This window comes from Mandrillus leucophaeus, unplaced genomic scaffold, assembly GCF_000951045.1.
Source record: "Mandrillus leucophaeus isolate KB7577 unplaced genomic scaffold, Mleu.le_1.0 Scaffold47, whole genome shotgun sequence".
Lineage (NCBI taxonomy): Eukaryota > Metazoa > Chordata > Mammalia > Primates > Cercopithecidae > Mandrillus > Mandrillus leucophaeus.
Window position 1 is genome coordinate 2,082,363 of NW_012105031.1, and position 13,187 is coordinate 2,095,549.

At 37.2% G+C, this 13,187-nt stretch overlaps 1 pseudogene; it reads right to left on the bottom strand.

The window, feature by feature from the left end:
* The window catches only part of LOC105550208, a 58,026-nt pseudogene extending 45,111 nt beyond the window's left edge, over positions 1-12,915 (bottom strand).
* Positions 12,916-13,187: the final 272 nt, after the last annotated feature.

Genomic DNA, 13,187 nt, shown 5'->3' on the forward strand with positions numbered 1-13,187 from the left:
CTAGACTGAAATTTTTTTTTTTTTCTTTCACACTTTGAAATGTCATCCTACTTTCTCCCGGCCTGTAAAGTTTCCACTGAGAAGTCTGCTGCCAGACATATAGGAGCTCCTTTCTATGTTGTTTGCTTCTTTCGTTTGCTGATGTTAGAATCCTCTCTTTTATCCTTGAGCTTTGAGATTTTGGTTAACATAAGCCTTGTACTCTTATTTGGGTTTAGTTTTCTTGGCGTTCCATGACCTTCTTGTACCTCAATATTCATATCTTTCACCACAATTGGAAAGTTCTCTGTTGTTATTTCTTTCTATAAAATTTTCACTATGATCTCTCTGTCTCTACATCCTTTTTATGGCCAATAACTCTTATATTTGCCTTTTTGAAGTGGTTTTCTAGATCTTGTTGGCATTCTTCATTTTTTCAATTCCTGTTTCCTTTTTTTCTCCTCTGACTGTATTTTCATACAGCCTGTCTTCAAGCTTATTATTTCTTCTGCTTGATCAATTCTGGTGTTGATAGGCACTGATGCATTTTCAGAATGGCAATTGAATATTTCATTTTTAGTTTTTCTGTTTGACTTTTTTATTAATCTTTTAAAAATTTCTCTGAAAGAAATTTGAATTCCTTATGTCTATTATCTTGAAGTTCATACAGCTTCCTCAAGACAGCTATTTTAAATTCTTACTCTGTAAGTTCACATACATCTGTCACTGCGAGATTGGTAACTGAGGCCTTATTTAACTTGTTTGGCGAGGTTGTATTTTCTTGGAAATTCTTGATGCTTGTGGATTTTTATTAATGTCTGGGCAGTAAAGAGTTAGGTATTTATTTCAATCTTCACAGTATGGGTTTGTTTGAACCCATCCTTCTTGAGAAGGCTTTCATCACATTCAAAGGAATTGGGTGTTACGATTTAAGCCTTTGGTCAACGCAGCCATATAAACACTGGGGAGTATCCTAAGCATAGACACACTGTCTTGCTGATTCCTAGAGGCATCACCTTGGTAGGCTTGGGTAAGATAAAGGAGAATTCTTTGGGCTATCAGGTGACATCACTTGCTCTCTTCCTCCTCTTTCCCCCAGTCTTCTTCCTTCATTTTCCTCCAATCTTAAGGAGTCTCTCCAGGAATACCTGGAGTTGGGGTTGGGTGATATGACCACTTTCATGGCAACCATAGCCAGGACTGTGCTGGGTCACACCTGAAGCTAGCAAAGTTCTGGGTCTCACCCAAGGCCTATGGTGAGTACTGCCTCGTTACTATTAAAGTTTATTCAAGGGCCAAGGGCTCTTTTGTCAGCATGTGGTGAATCCTGACAGCACTGGGTTCTCCCTCAAGGGCAGTGAATTCCTTCCTGGCCCAGGGTAAGTTTAGAAACATCATTCATGAGCTAAGGCCCAGAACTGGGGGCTTCAGGAGTTTGCTTGGTGCTTTATTTTACTGTGGCTGAGTTGTTGCTGAAGTTGCAAGACGAAGTCCTCTGTACTTTTCTCTCTCATTCCCCAAGGAGTGTCTCTCTAAGCTACACTGGCTACAGGTGAGGGAGAAGTGACACAGGCATTTCCTGGGCACCACAGTTGGTGTTGCACTGAGCTGCATGCACTTCAATTCCACAGCCTCTGAGACCACGGAAGCTCCAGAGCTTGCCCAAAGACTGTGGTCCTTGTGGCCTGACAGCCACACAAATTTATGCTGAGTCCCAGGCCACTTTAGTCAGCTGGTAGTGGAACCAAGAGGGGCTCAAATTCCTAATCTTGGTGCTGAGAATTATCCTGTCACCCAGGGTTAGTCTAAATTCTCCCTCTTTGGACACTGGCAGAAATCTGCCCTGTGTTGTATTACACTGTGACAAGGCAGCACTGAGTTCCAATGCACAGTACTACACTCACTTCTTTCTCCTTCCTCTAAGCAGAGATACTCTCTCCAAGCAGAATACTCTCTCCAAGCAGAGATACTCTCTTCAAGCAAAGATACTCTCTTCAAGCAGCAATGATGGGAGTTGGAGGAGGATGGTGTAAGCAATGCAAGATTTTCTTTTCCACACTCTCGAATGCCTTTTTCCTTGACATTATGTTAAACCAGATACTATGATTGCTAATTTGATTTTGTGGTTCTTATGAAGTGCTTTCTTGCATGGATAATTGTGCAATTTGTTGGTCCTCTGGGGGAATGATAATTGAAGCGTTCTATTCGGCCATCTTGCTCTGCCTCCTAATTCTCAAAAATGACTTTTTAAAAATCACTATTCCTAAGTGAGAGACTTTCAAAAAATAATTTTCTTTCAAGAGAAAAAATCTTGCTACTTAATTCATTAAATACTCTAAATAGTGATTCTTTCAGTTTCTACAGATCTAATTGTTATTGCACTTACGAGTTTAGGTGACATGACAAAAAGATTAACAGTGTAATTGAAACTTAATTGAATGCTAATAAAGATGTGACCTGTGGTTATTATGATTTCTAATTGTTTTCTCTTGATGATACTTACATTAAACAATAAACAAAAAAGTAATACATATGACACTTCTTTATACTATAGAATTACATAACTTGTCAAATATTTTAAACTATGTATTTGGTAGTTTAGAATACTTGAATAGTTTTGCACTCTATGTTGTAAATACAAAAATTGTAATTATTTAGTTATGTCAAACATGGAAATATTGTCTTTTAGCCTGTATTTTTTATGCATTCTTATATACAATGGGACTTTTCTGACTGTCAACATTTATCATTAGCAATTTTCCAACTGGGTTTGTGTCAGGACCTGCCTGATTCTTTAGACTGTGAACTCTCCCTCCCATTCCTGTGTTTATCTGTTCTACATTAAGTATAGATTTCTTGAATGCTTATTCTAAGCCAAACACTAGTCTAGGGGGAGAGAGAAACAAGTGAATAAAATAATAAATATCTTTACTTATACCATGTATAATATCACTTGCTATCCAACACTAAAATTATAAATACTATTAACCACAGAAACTTAAAAACTCTAAGTTAGACCCACTTTCTGACCCTTGCTTCTTGTCTCATTCTAAGCTTATGCAACAATTCCACTAGCTGAGCCCTTGCCTTATCCCTGAGATCAAACTCCTAACAGATGATAGCCAATTTGTCATAACTAGAGCACCTTAGTGGCCTCTGCTTTTTATCCTGCTTGGGGCAAACTGCTTAGTACCCCAGCTCCTACAGTACTGAAGTTGTTGTTTGTGGGAATGGGAATACTTTTCTATATAATCAAACAGTAGGATCAAACTACCAGCACACACATACTGCCAACGTCTTTGGCAACAATGGTTTGCCTATTCCTTGATAAATCTGCAGATTTTATCTGCCACTGGATTATCTATAGTAATCTCCAGTGTGAAGTAGGGTCACAGTTTCCTGGCTACCAATGTCTGAGTCTGGTGTGATGGAATGAATGCACATGCACCAAGTTATATGAAGTGAATTTATTATGTACAAATAGGCAACAATGGACCAAAGAAGTCTAAGGCTTGTGAGCTGGTTCCCTAATTCTCAAGAAAACTGCCTGGGGAGGATAGAGTCTTAACTGCATGTGTCCCACTTGCATAGGACCCAAAATGCAGCACACCATGGGTTATGTAGTTCAGGGAAACTTGACTGACTGAACTAAAGCTTGGAAGCTCTGCTTGATTTCACAAGAGAGAATAACAAAGCCCAGGCTTTTTCAAGCAGTTTCTACCTATCTCAGGATATTGCATTCCCAATATATTTTGCAGTTATTCTTGAAAACTACAAGCAAGAGATGGGGGAGACCTGAGTAAGTACAAGCCCACCCAGAGAATTGTGCTGCACCCTATTAGAACAACTATTACTTTATTATTTTGTCAAGTCTAGTAAATGCCTATGAGTCTTCATATCTTACCACCTCTGGCAGTGCTCCAACTTAACAATCAATACCAGTTCCAGAGTATTATCCTTCTCATTTAGCTCCTTTTGCAGCAAATTAAGTCATTCATGCCTACATCCCAATCTATAACATCTTAGCATAGACTGTGGAAGCTTTTGACCAAGACATTGCTGCAATAACAAACATAGACAGTTAAGCTCAACTTTCTAATTTATAGGCAAAGTTGCAAAGCTATGAGTTCAGAAATTAGAACTAAAATTATAGATCAGTCGAATAAAGGTAGACTAGAGGAGATATAATTAACATTGATCAAGTTTTATAAAGAGTTTCAAAATTTAAGACATGTTTTTCTCTAGACAGAGTGAAGCGTTATTATGGGGCCTATCAGGTAAGCATAACCACCAAAGAGGTTATGGTGGTCCAGCAGCAGCTATTACCGAGGTAGCATCTGCAGAGGAAGTCCATTTGGTCCTGAAATACAATTAATCTGGGTATGATAATTTAGCCTTGAATTACTGAAATAGAAGGTAGAAGAAACCTAGGTGCAGGACATAATCAACAACTGAACTGATAACTTATTAGCACCTGTCTGGCAGGCAGGTGCCTTTTTTTTTTCTTCTTCTTCTTTTGAGATGGAGTCTTGCTCTGTCACCGAGGCTGGAGTGCAGTGGCACAATTCCAGCTCACTGCAACCTCTGTCTTCTGGGTTCAAGTGATTCTCCTGCCTCAGCCTCCCGAGTAGCAGTAGCTGGGACTACAGGCACCCTCTACCACACTTGGCTAACTTTTGTATTTTTAGTAGAGATGGGGATTTCACCATATTGGCCAGGCTAGTCTCAAACTCCTGAGTTCAGGCGATCCACCCACCTTGGCACCCAAAGTGCTGGGATTACAGGCGTGAGCCACCGCGCCCAGCCTGGCAGCCTTCTTAGGTATATAGTATACCTCGGCCAATAAACACAGGGCCAATGATGCCAAGGTTGGGAGGATGCATTTACTCAGATATATAATTACAAGCAAAATGTCATTTTTATGGGTTGAAATTTTTAGAAAATCAGAGATTATCAAATCCCACAATAACAATAAATATTTCAAATGGAATTGCTAGTAAAAATAAAATTTAAACCACATGAAATAAAAAGTATCTATGAAAAGTCTTCCTGATACTTTTTAAATCAATTTGTACACTTTCTAAGTAGTTTCATATTTCTTTGTGAACCCGATTGTTTCTGTTAATATTTACACCTACCTGTTGAGACAATACTAACACTATTAAAATCACCCCTTTGTCTCAGCTATGTCCTAGTAAATGCAAATGTGATGTCATTCGTTAGATTTACGTCATCCATATCTTCCAGCAGCATGCCTTACCTTTGACATAACCATGCCATAGTATCACATAGAAACTGAGCAAGATGACAGTGAGGTATCCAAGAATAAATTAACTACATCGAAACTTACATAATTTGGTGTTATCATTCTAAAAGGCAGAGCCAGCAAGCTCAAATTCATAAGATGTGACACATTTCAGAACAATTATTTTGTAATTTTCAGACCAGCAGGGATTTCTTAGTTTTCAGACAAATTCATTCCATATTTGCAAAACGCATTTTATCTCATATGGCAAATGTGTCAAATTTTGTTTACATATATTTTTTATTTTTATGGGTACATAGTAGGTGTACATATATGGGATACATGAGATTTTTTTGACATATGCATGCAATGCATAATAATCACATCAGGATAAATGCAGTGTCCATTACCTGAAGCATTTATCATTTATTTGTATTACAAACATTCCAAGTTTATTCTTTTATTTAAAAATAAACAAATTGTTGTTGACTGTATCCTGTTGTGCTCTCAAATACTAGATTTTTTGTATCCATTAAACCAATCCCACTTCCACCTCCTCCGACTCCACTACCCTTCCCATCCTCTGGTAACCATCATTTTACTTTCTGTCTCCAGGTGTTCAATTATTTTAATTTTTATCTCCAACAAATTAGTGAGAAAATGTGAAGTGTGTCTTTCTGTGCTTGGCTTATTTCACGTAACAAAATGTCCTCCAGTTCAATCCGTGTTGTTTCAAATGACAGAATTTCAACATGTTTTATGACTGAATAGCACCCCATTGTGTTTATGTACCACATTTTCCTTATCCATCCATATTTTGATGGACATTTAGACTGCTTCTGAATCTTGGTTACTGTGAATAGTGCTTCAATAAAAATAGGAGTGCAGATAACTGCTCAATATACTGATTTCCCCTCTTTTGCATAGGTACCTAACAAACAATAGGATTGCTGGAACATATAGTAGCTTCATTTTTAGGTTGTTGAAGAACCTCCATACTGTTCTCCACAGTAGTTGTACTAATTTGCATTCCCACCAACAGTGTATGAGGATTCCCTTTTCTTCACATCTTCACCAGCATTGGTTATTGCCTGACATTTGTGTAACAGTCGTTTTAAGGGATGTTATGATATCTCATTGTAGTTTTGATTTGCATTTCTCTGATGATCAGTAATACTGGGCATCTTTTCATGTTCCTGTTTTCCACTTATATGTCTTCTTTTGAGAAATGTTTATTCAGCTCTTTTGCCCATTTTTAATTCCGATTATTAGATTTTTTTCTTATTGAGGTGTGTGAGCTCCTTATATATTCTGGTTATTAATTCCTTGTAAGGTGGATAGTTAATAAGCATTTTATCTCATTCTATGTGCTGTCTCGTCACCATATTGATTGTTTATTTTGCATATAGTAGCTTTGTGTGACCACTTTTGCTGTAGTTGCCTACAATTTTGGTATAGCCCTTGAGAAATCTGCAGACCAATCTCCTGGAGAACTTCCCCATTTTTTTTAGTAGTTTCAAAGTTTAGGTTTTAAATTTAAGTCTTTAATCAATTTGATTTGATTTTTTTTTAATATGGTGAGAAATAGAGGTTTAATTTCATTTTTCTGAATATGGATATCCTATTTCCCCAGCACAATTTATTGAAAAGTCTGTCCTTTCCCCAATGTATGTTCTTGGCACCTCGTTTGAAAATTAGTTAACTGTAAATATATGGATTTATATCTGGATCCTGTATTCTGTTCCACTGGCCTGTGTGTATGTTTTTATGCCAGTACCATGCTGTTTTGATAACTATAGCTGTAGTATAATTTGAAAATAGGTAATGTGATTTTTCTACTTAGGTTCATTTTGCTCAGGATAGCTTTGGCTATTCGGGTCATTTGTGGTTTCATATATATTATATGATTGTTTTTTATATTTCTATTGCTGTGAAGAATGTCATTGGTATTTTGGTAGGGATTGAATTCCATCTGCAGTTTGCTTTGGATAATATGGACATCTTAACAATATTGATTATTTCATGATCAAGGAGTATTTCTCCTTTTTTTGTGTCTTCTTCAATTTCTTGCTCAATATTTTAAAGTTTTCATTGTAGAGATCTTCCACATTTTTGGTTAAGTTATTCTTAGTTATTTAATTTTATTTTATTTGTAACTGTTCCAAATGTCATTATTTTTGTGATTTATTTTTCAGATTGTTTGCTCTTGGCATATAAAAATGCTACTGATTTTTTTATGTTGATTTTGTATCCTACAGCTTATTGAATTTGTTTATCTGTTTTAATAATTTTTTGGTGGAGTCTTCAGGTTAAAAACATAAAATTTGTCATGGATATTCAAACTAGAGACAAGGAATTTCGATGTTTAGACATAAATTGTGGAAAAGTCTTTTAAAGAAAGGAGGCTTACAGGTTTGCTTTTTTACTTCCCTCTCCTCCCTCCTTCTCTTGGCTCCTCCTTCCCTTTTTTTTCTCCTTAAAATCATTTTTTTCTTCCTTTCTCTTTTGAATTTAGGCACATGTAAGAGAGTTTATTATACTACACAGTACATGGCATAGCAACAGTTTTGCAAGGCCTTTCCTTTATTTAATTTTTTTTAAACTATCATTTCTATTTCTCATTTACAATCTCTACAACCTTCCCTTATGGTTAAATGTGTGTGTGTGTGTGCTCGCGCGCGCGCACGCGCGTGCATGCACGCATGTGCATGCATGCACTTGCTCATGCGTGTGCACTTACATCTTGGTAAGCCAAAGAATGTTTTTGTTTCTGTGATCGTACCTCCTTATTTCTGTTAAATAGCATTGTGTTATGAGTCTTAAACTCTTTGTTAATATAACATTTAAACAAAAATGATTTCAGTTGCATATAAGCACGTATTTTCCTACTTCAATATGTTCCACAATATTTTTATGCAGGCCTCCTCCACGTTTTATTGTACATTTCCCATAAGTAGACATATAAGTAGCCTTTATCTAAATGCTAGCAAAAACATTGCTTCCATGAATGTATCTGTATGTGAGTCTCATGAAACTGCTCAAGCATTTCTGGAGTATAAGGATTTTAACTGCAGATCACAATATATACTTATGTTCAATTTTGTTTTATATTTCCATATTTATTTCCATAATGACTTTTCTGATTAAACTCTTTTCAGCATTATACACATGTTTCAAAGTATCTATATATCCACCAAAACATTTATACAATCAAACTTCATGTTTTGCTAACCATACATGTATAAAATGCTAATTTACATTTATATTTGTATGATTACCAATGAAATTGTCAGACACTCATGTACTCCATATATGAGCTGCCTCTTTATATACTTTGTCCATTTTTTCCCCATTGGATTTTGTATTTCATCTCATTGATTTGAGGATAGATTTTTCTATCAATTATTTAATCTTATATTATTTTAAACTGTTTTAAATATAAATAACAAATGATAGTTATTATCACAATCTATTACTTGTCAACTTTTTTGTAGGTATCCTGTGTTAAGCTGAACTGCTTGATCTTAATGTAGTAAAATAATACGTATTTTTGTTCCAAATTTTCATTTTTTGAGACCTTGTTTTAAGAAAAACTTTTTTTGTTCTAATTCACCAAATGTTTATTAAACATTGTGTGTCAAGTATTTTCCTAGGCATTCTTTTTTCCCAAATAAACCTGTTACAGTTATCCGTGACTCTGAGAGAGTGAGCTATTTTAAGAAATACCTCTAGGGTAGACAGTAATGTTCCACTATGAAAGTTCCTCTGGCAGTATATGATTTCAGAATGATAACCTCCTTCCTGTCGTGCTTTCTTCCATCCTAGATATGCATTGTAGATGATCAGGTGTTCTGAATCCACCATGGCCAAAGCTGATTTTGCAAGATCTGTGTCATCTTTTCGACCAATTGGTGTGGTAAAAGGAGACTTCTCTATTATAACTGCAGCTAGTTTTGCCACTGGGTCAAGGAAGCCAAATACTGTACAAAAAATAAACATCTTGCCAATCTTGACATACACAGGTAAAGCTGCAAGGTATTGGCCCAACAGAGTCAGCTGAGGCTCATTTAGCTTACAAGCTCCAGTTTTTTGGAGGAAATTCATTGAATGGTTGATCACTGGGAACTGAGGCGAATCTAAGGCTTTGAAAGGGAAATCTTCAGAAGAATCATGATTACACTTCATCGTATGAAGGCATAATTTCTCTAAAGGTACATGCAAGATTTCAGGAACAGAATAATCCACAAAGCCTTCAAATTTTTCTCTCGTGTTCCCCCAGAATCAGAAGCCATCTCTGACCCGCCCAGCTCTCCCCTGGCACTGCAAAGCACTGGCTTTACTGACAAATGTCTCAACCAAAGAACTCATCTATCTGCTTTCATGGAGCTTATTTTCTTCTGTTTTTCCAGTGTCAATTACAAACTCAGTATCTGGAAGAGCGCTACCCATCTGTGCAAACTTTGTTGCTAAAACAATCTTTCTAACTCCTGCAGGAGGAAGTGTGAGTGCTGCAGCTTGATCTTGGGTTGAAAGAATAGAATGCAGAGCTATCAATTTATATGGTTCAGAATACAACCTTCTATCATTTGACAGGAGATCATACAGCTGCTGAACATGAGCCAGGCCTGGTAAAAAGATTAATACTGCTCCTTCAATATTTCCAAACTGGGGACTTTTATCTAAATATGCAAGAAGTTCCAAAATGAAATCCAGGTTGATTTTATGAGGATTCACGTGTAGAGAATAGCATGCTGAGTGAAGTTGCTGTACTTTTGGTAAAATAGATTTAAATCAGCATTTGCTCTAGTCTGAACTGAAATGTATTCTTAATTTTTTTATTCCCCCTGCTTTGTTTGTAACATTAGTGATTATTTCTTCTTCCTACTCCAGAAATTTCTGACAATATCCTGAGTCTTTTCACAGTACAAAGTCTGTTTCTTCTATTATATATTCATGATGAAAGGTCTCAGCAAGATAACTCCTTCCTGAAATTCTGAGAGTGGGGCAGTGTGTGAAATATGTGGAAAATTGTTCACTGCCCACAGCCACACTCATTAGAATCAATTAGAGATGAGACTGTTTTTGTAAAACTTCCTTTAAGATAGTCAGTAGGAGGTCTGTCTGGACACTTCTTTTATGAACCTCATCTACAATAACATGAGACGCATTCGCAAAAGGACCATCTTCTTGAAGTTTCCTTGGCAAAACCCCTGTTGTACAATAGAGTAAACTGGTAGATTCACAAGCTTGAGATAACATCCGGATCTGATATCCACACAAAGAATTCCTTCCTCCAGGTGCATTTTCACAGCCCAATTCATCACACAGTCTGATGGCTAACTCACTGCTGAGATCCTTTGAGGTTGGGTACAGGCAATGTTACATTTACTTGCTCCCTACTCATTTAGAAGCAAAACTTCCAACAGAAAATGTGGTACCTGAGTACTTTTATCACTCCTTGTTTTACCTGCCACAACCACTCAGCAGTGCCTTTAGGAACTGAACAATGAGATCACTTGGACTCGGGAAGGGAAACATCACACACCGGGGCATATCACGGGGACGGGGGGCAGGGATTGCATTGGGAGTTTTACCTGATGTAAATGATGAGTTGATGTGTGCTGACGAGTTGAAGGGGGCAGCACGCCAACATGGCACAGGTATACATATGTAACAAACCTGCACATTATCCACATGTACCCTAGAACTTAAAGTATAATAAAAAGAAAAAAAAAAAGAGTTTCAACACTTGAATCCCGATGTTTAAATGCAGGAAACTGCTGTATTTCCTTTAGAAGTTTCTAATACTTAGGTGTGCCTTGCAACTTTCTAGAGAGGTTTCTAACAGGTTCCAAATCTTCCGTGTTTGCTGATTCCAAGGACAGTGCAGAAAAATTAACAGAAGCTAAATTTTCCCAAGATTTCTCAGGATCGTTAGAGTTTTCTCTCTTATTTTCAGAATGCTGTTTTTGCTGCTGTTTCAATGTGTTCAGAAGTGTGGCAATAAAAATATCACATGGTTTATTGATTTTCATTTTATTTAATTCTTCCCTTTTCTTTCTGCATCACTACACTCCAGCCAAACATCTTGGGAAGTAGGATGAAATAACTGATGAACTGACTGCCCTTTAACTAAATGATAAAGAACTAAAGTACCTCTCAGGTGCTGAGCTTGCATGCCATCCTCTGTTAAGATTGCAGGCATCCTACCAGGACAGCACCTCCAGACTTGCTTACCCTAACCCTACAGTTCCAGTATCTATCTACTGTAACTTTTTCAAAGGAAGGATTTGGACTCTTGGGAAGAGTCTTCCTGAACCAGTCAATCAGAAATTGTTTGGGAGATTTTCCAGTTCAACTTTGAGCGGTACAGTCAAAATTTCTTACATCATGAGGTTCTTTTTATCTTTCTCTTCTTCAGTTGCAGCTGCAGATTTTTCAAATAACTTAAAAGTTCAATGCACTTTCCCCCTCTATGGCCACAGGAGGCTTTTTTCTTTCATTTTGTTGATGTGAAATCTTTATGGCTGGATTAAGTACTGGATCATCTTCTAAAGTTTCCATTTCTCTTTGAAATTTCCTTATTTATTTATTTTTTTCCTGAGCCTCCTTTTGGTTTTGCTTTTTTTTTTTTTCCCCCAGTTTAAAGGTAGCTAGTTGCTCCTTTGCATCCAGCAGTTTTGCTGCAAAATGTAAGTACCTTTTGTTGAGATCATTTTTTTCTCTCTTCTTCTAAACTTTTAGAATTCTCATTCTTTTCTTCTTTATTTATTGTTCAGTGTACCGTGAAATCCATTCTTTCATATTTGCTTCCATATTTCCTTCTTCCTTTTTTAGCTTAATCTTAGGGTCTTTTGCTTTTTTGTTTGTTTTTGTTTGTTTGTTTTGTTTTGTTTTAGGTTGCAATGGAGGTGAAATAGTGGCTTGTACGGGAGACTGCAATTTCAGCCCACTTTTAGGTTGTTACTCTTCAAATTCTTGACTGAATCTTTCAGTGCATCATTTGCAAGGTTTAAAAAGAGCCAGTCCAAGGCAGAATGAAGGTCACTTCCATGTAAGAGAGTATTGGTCATGGCATCTTCAATGTCTTAGTCTTAAATAAAAATGCTTGTAAGGCCGTTTAAAAATCCTGCAATTTTTTTGGCAGTAAGTCATCCAGAAATCACTCCTTTGTCATTGTTTTGCTTTTTATGTTCATTGATCACTCCCATAATTCCTTGCTCTAGTTTGTTATTAATTACCACTTTCAAAAGAGATCTACCCAGACTTGCAGGACCACCAGAATCATTTGTAGAATTAAAACTAGAAATTTTTGAATCTTGCTTGACTCGAGACTTCCTAGTGCTTGCAGCAGCATCGGGCGGGAGGCCTGGACACCAGCTTTTTGTTTTGGCCCTCCTGGGCAGTTCCAGCCCCAGTGGTGTATTTGGCTCTGAAAGCAGACACGGAGGCCCGGACCACAGTACCGCCGTGGCCGCCAGAGCCTTGTGTTTCTTGTCCTTGCCGCCAATGTGGCAGCTGTGGCAGAAGATCATTAGCGGTCCTGGCCCTGGCGCTGCCATCAAGAGCTCTTCACATTCCCCAGCTCCTGCTACAACACCCTGCGCCCTCAATCCCAAGAAAAGCTTTCCTGCAAGAAGGTAATAAACATATTTTCTTGTCCTTTCTCCTTTATGTTTTTTACTTGTCATATATATGAGTCTGCTGTGTGCATATTGCAAATTAGCTATTCTGCTTTACTTTTCTCCATGTCTTGAATCTGTTTTTACAGCAGCACGTACAAAGTGATGTTTCCTCACTAATGTCTCTTTTCATCTATATGATATCCACATGGATCTATTTCTGAACCCTCTGTTCTGTTCCATATCTTTGTTTGGGGCCAGAGCATCATAGTGTTGATAACTATTGTTTAGGTGCATTTCTTAAAATCTTGCAGGATGAGTCCCCTCCTCTTTTAAACAAA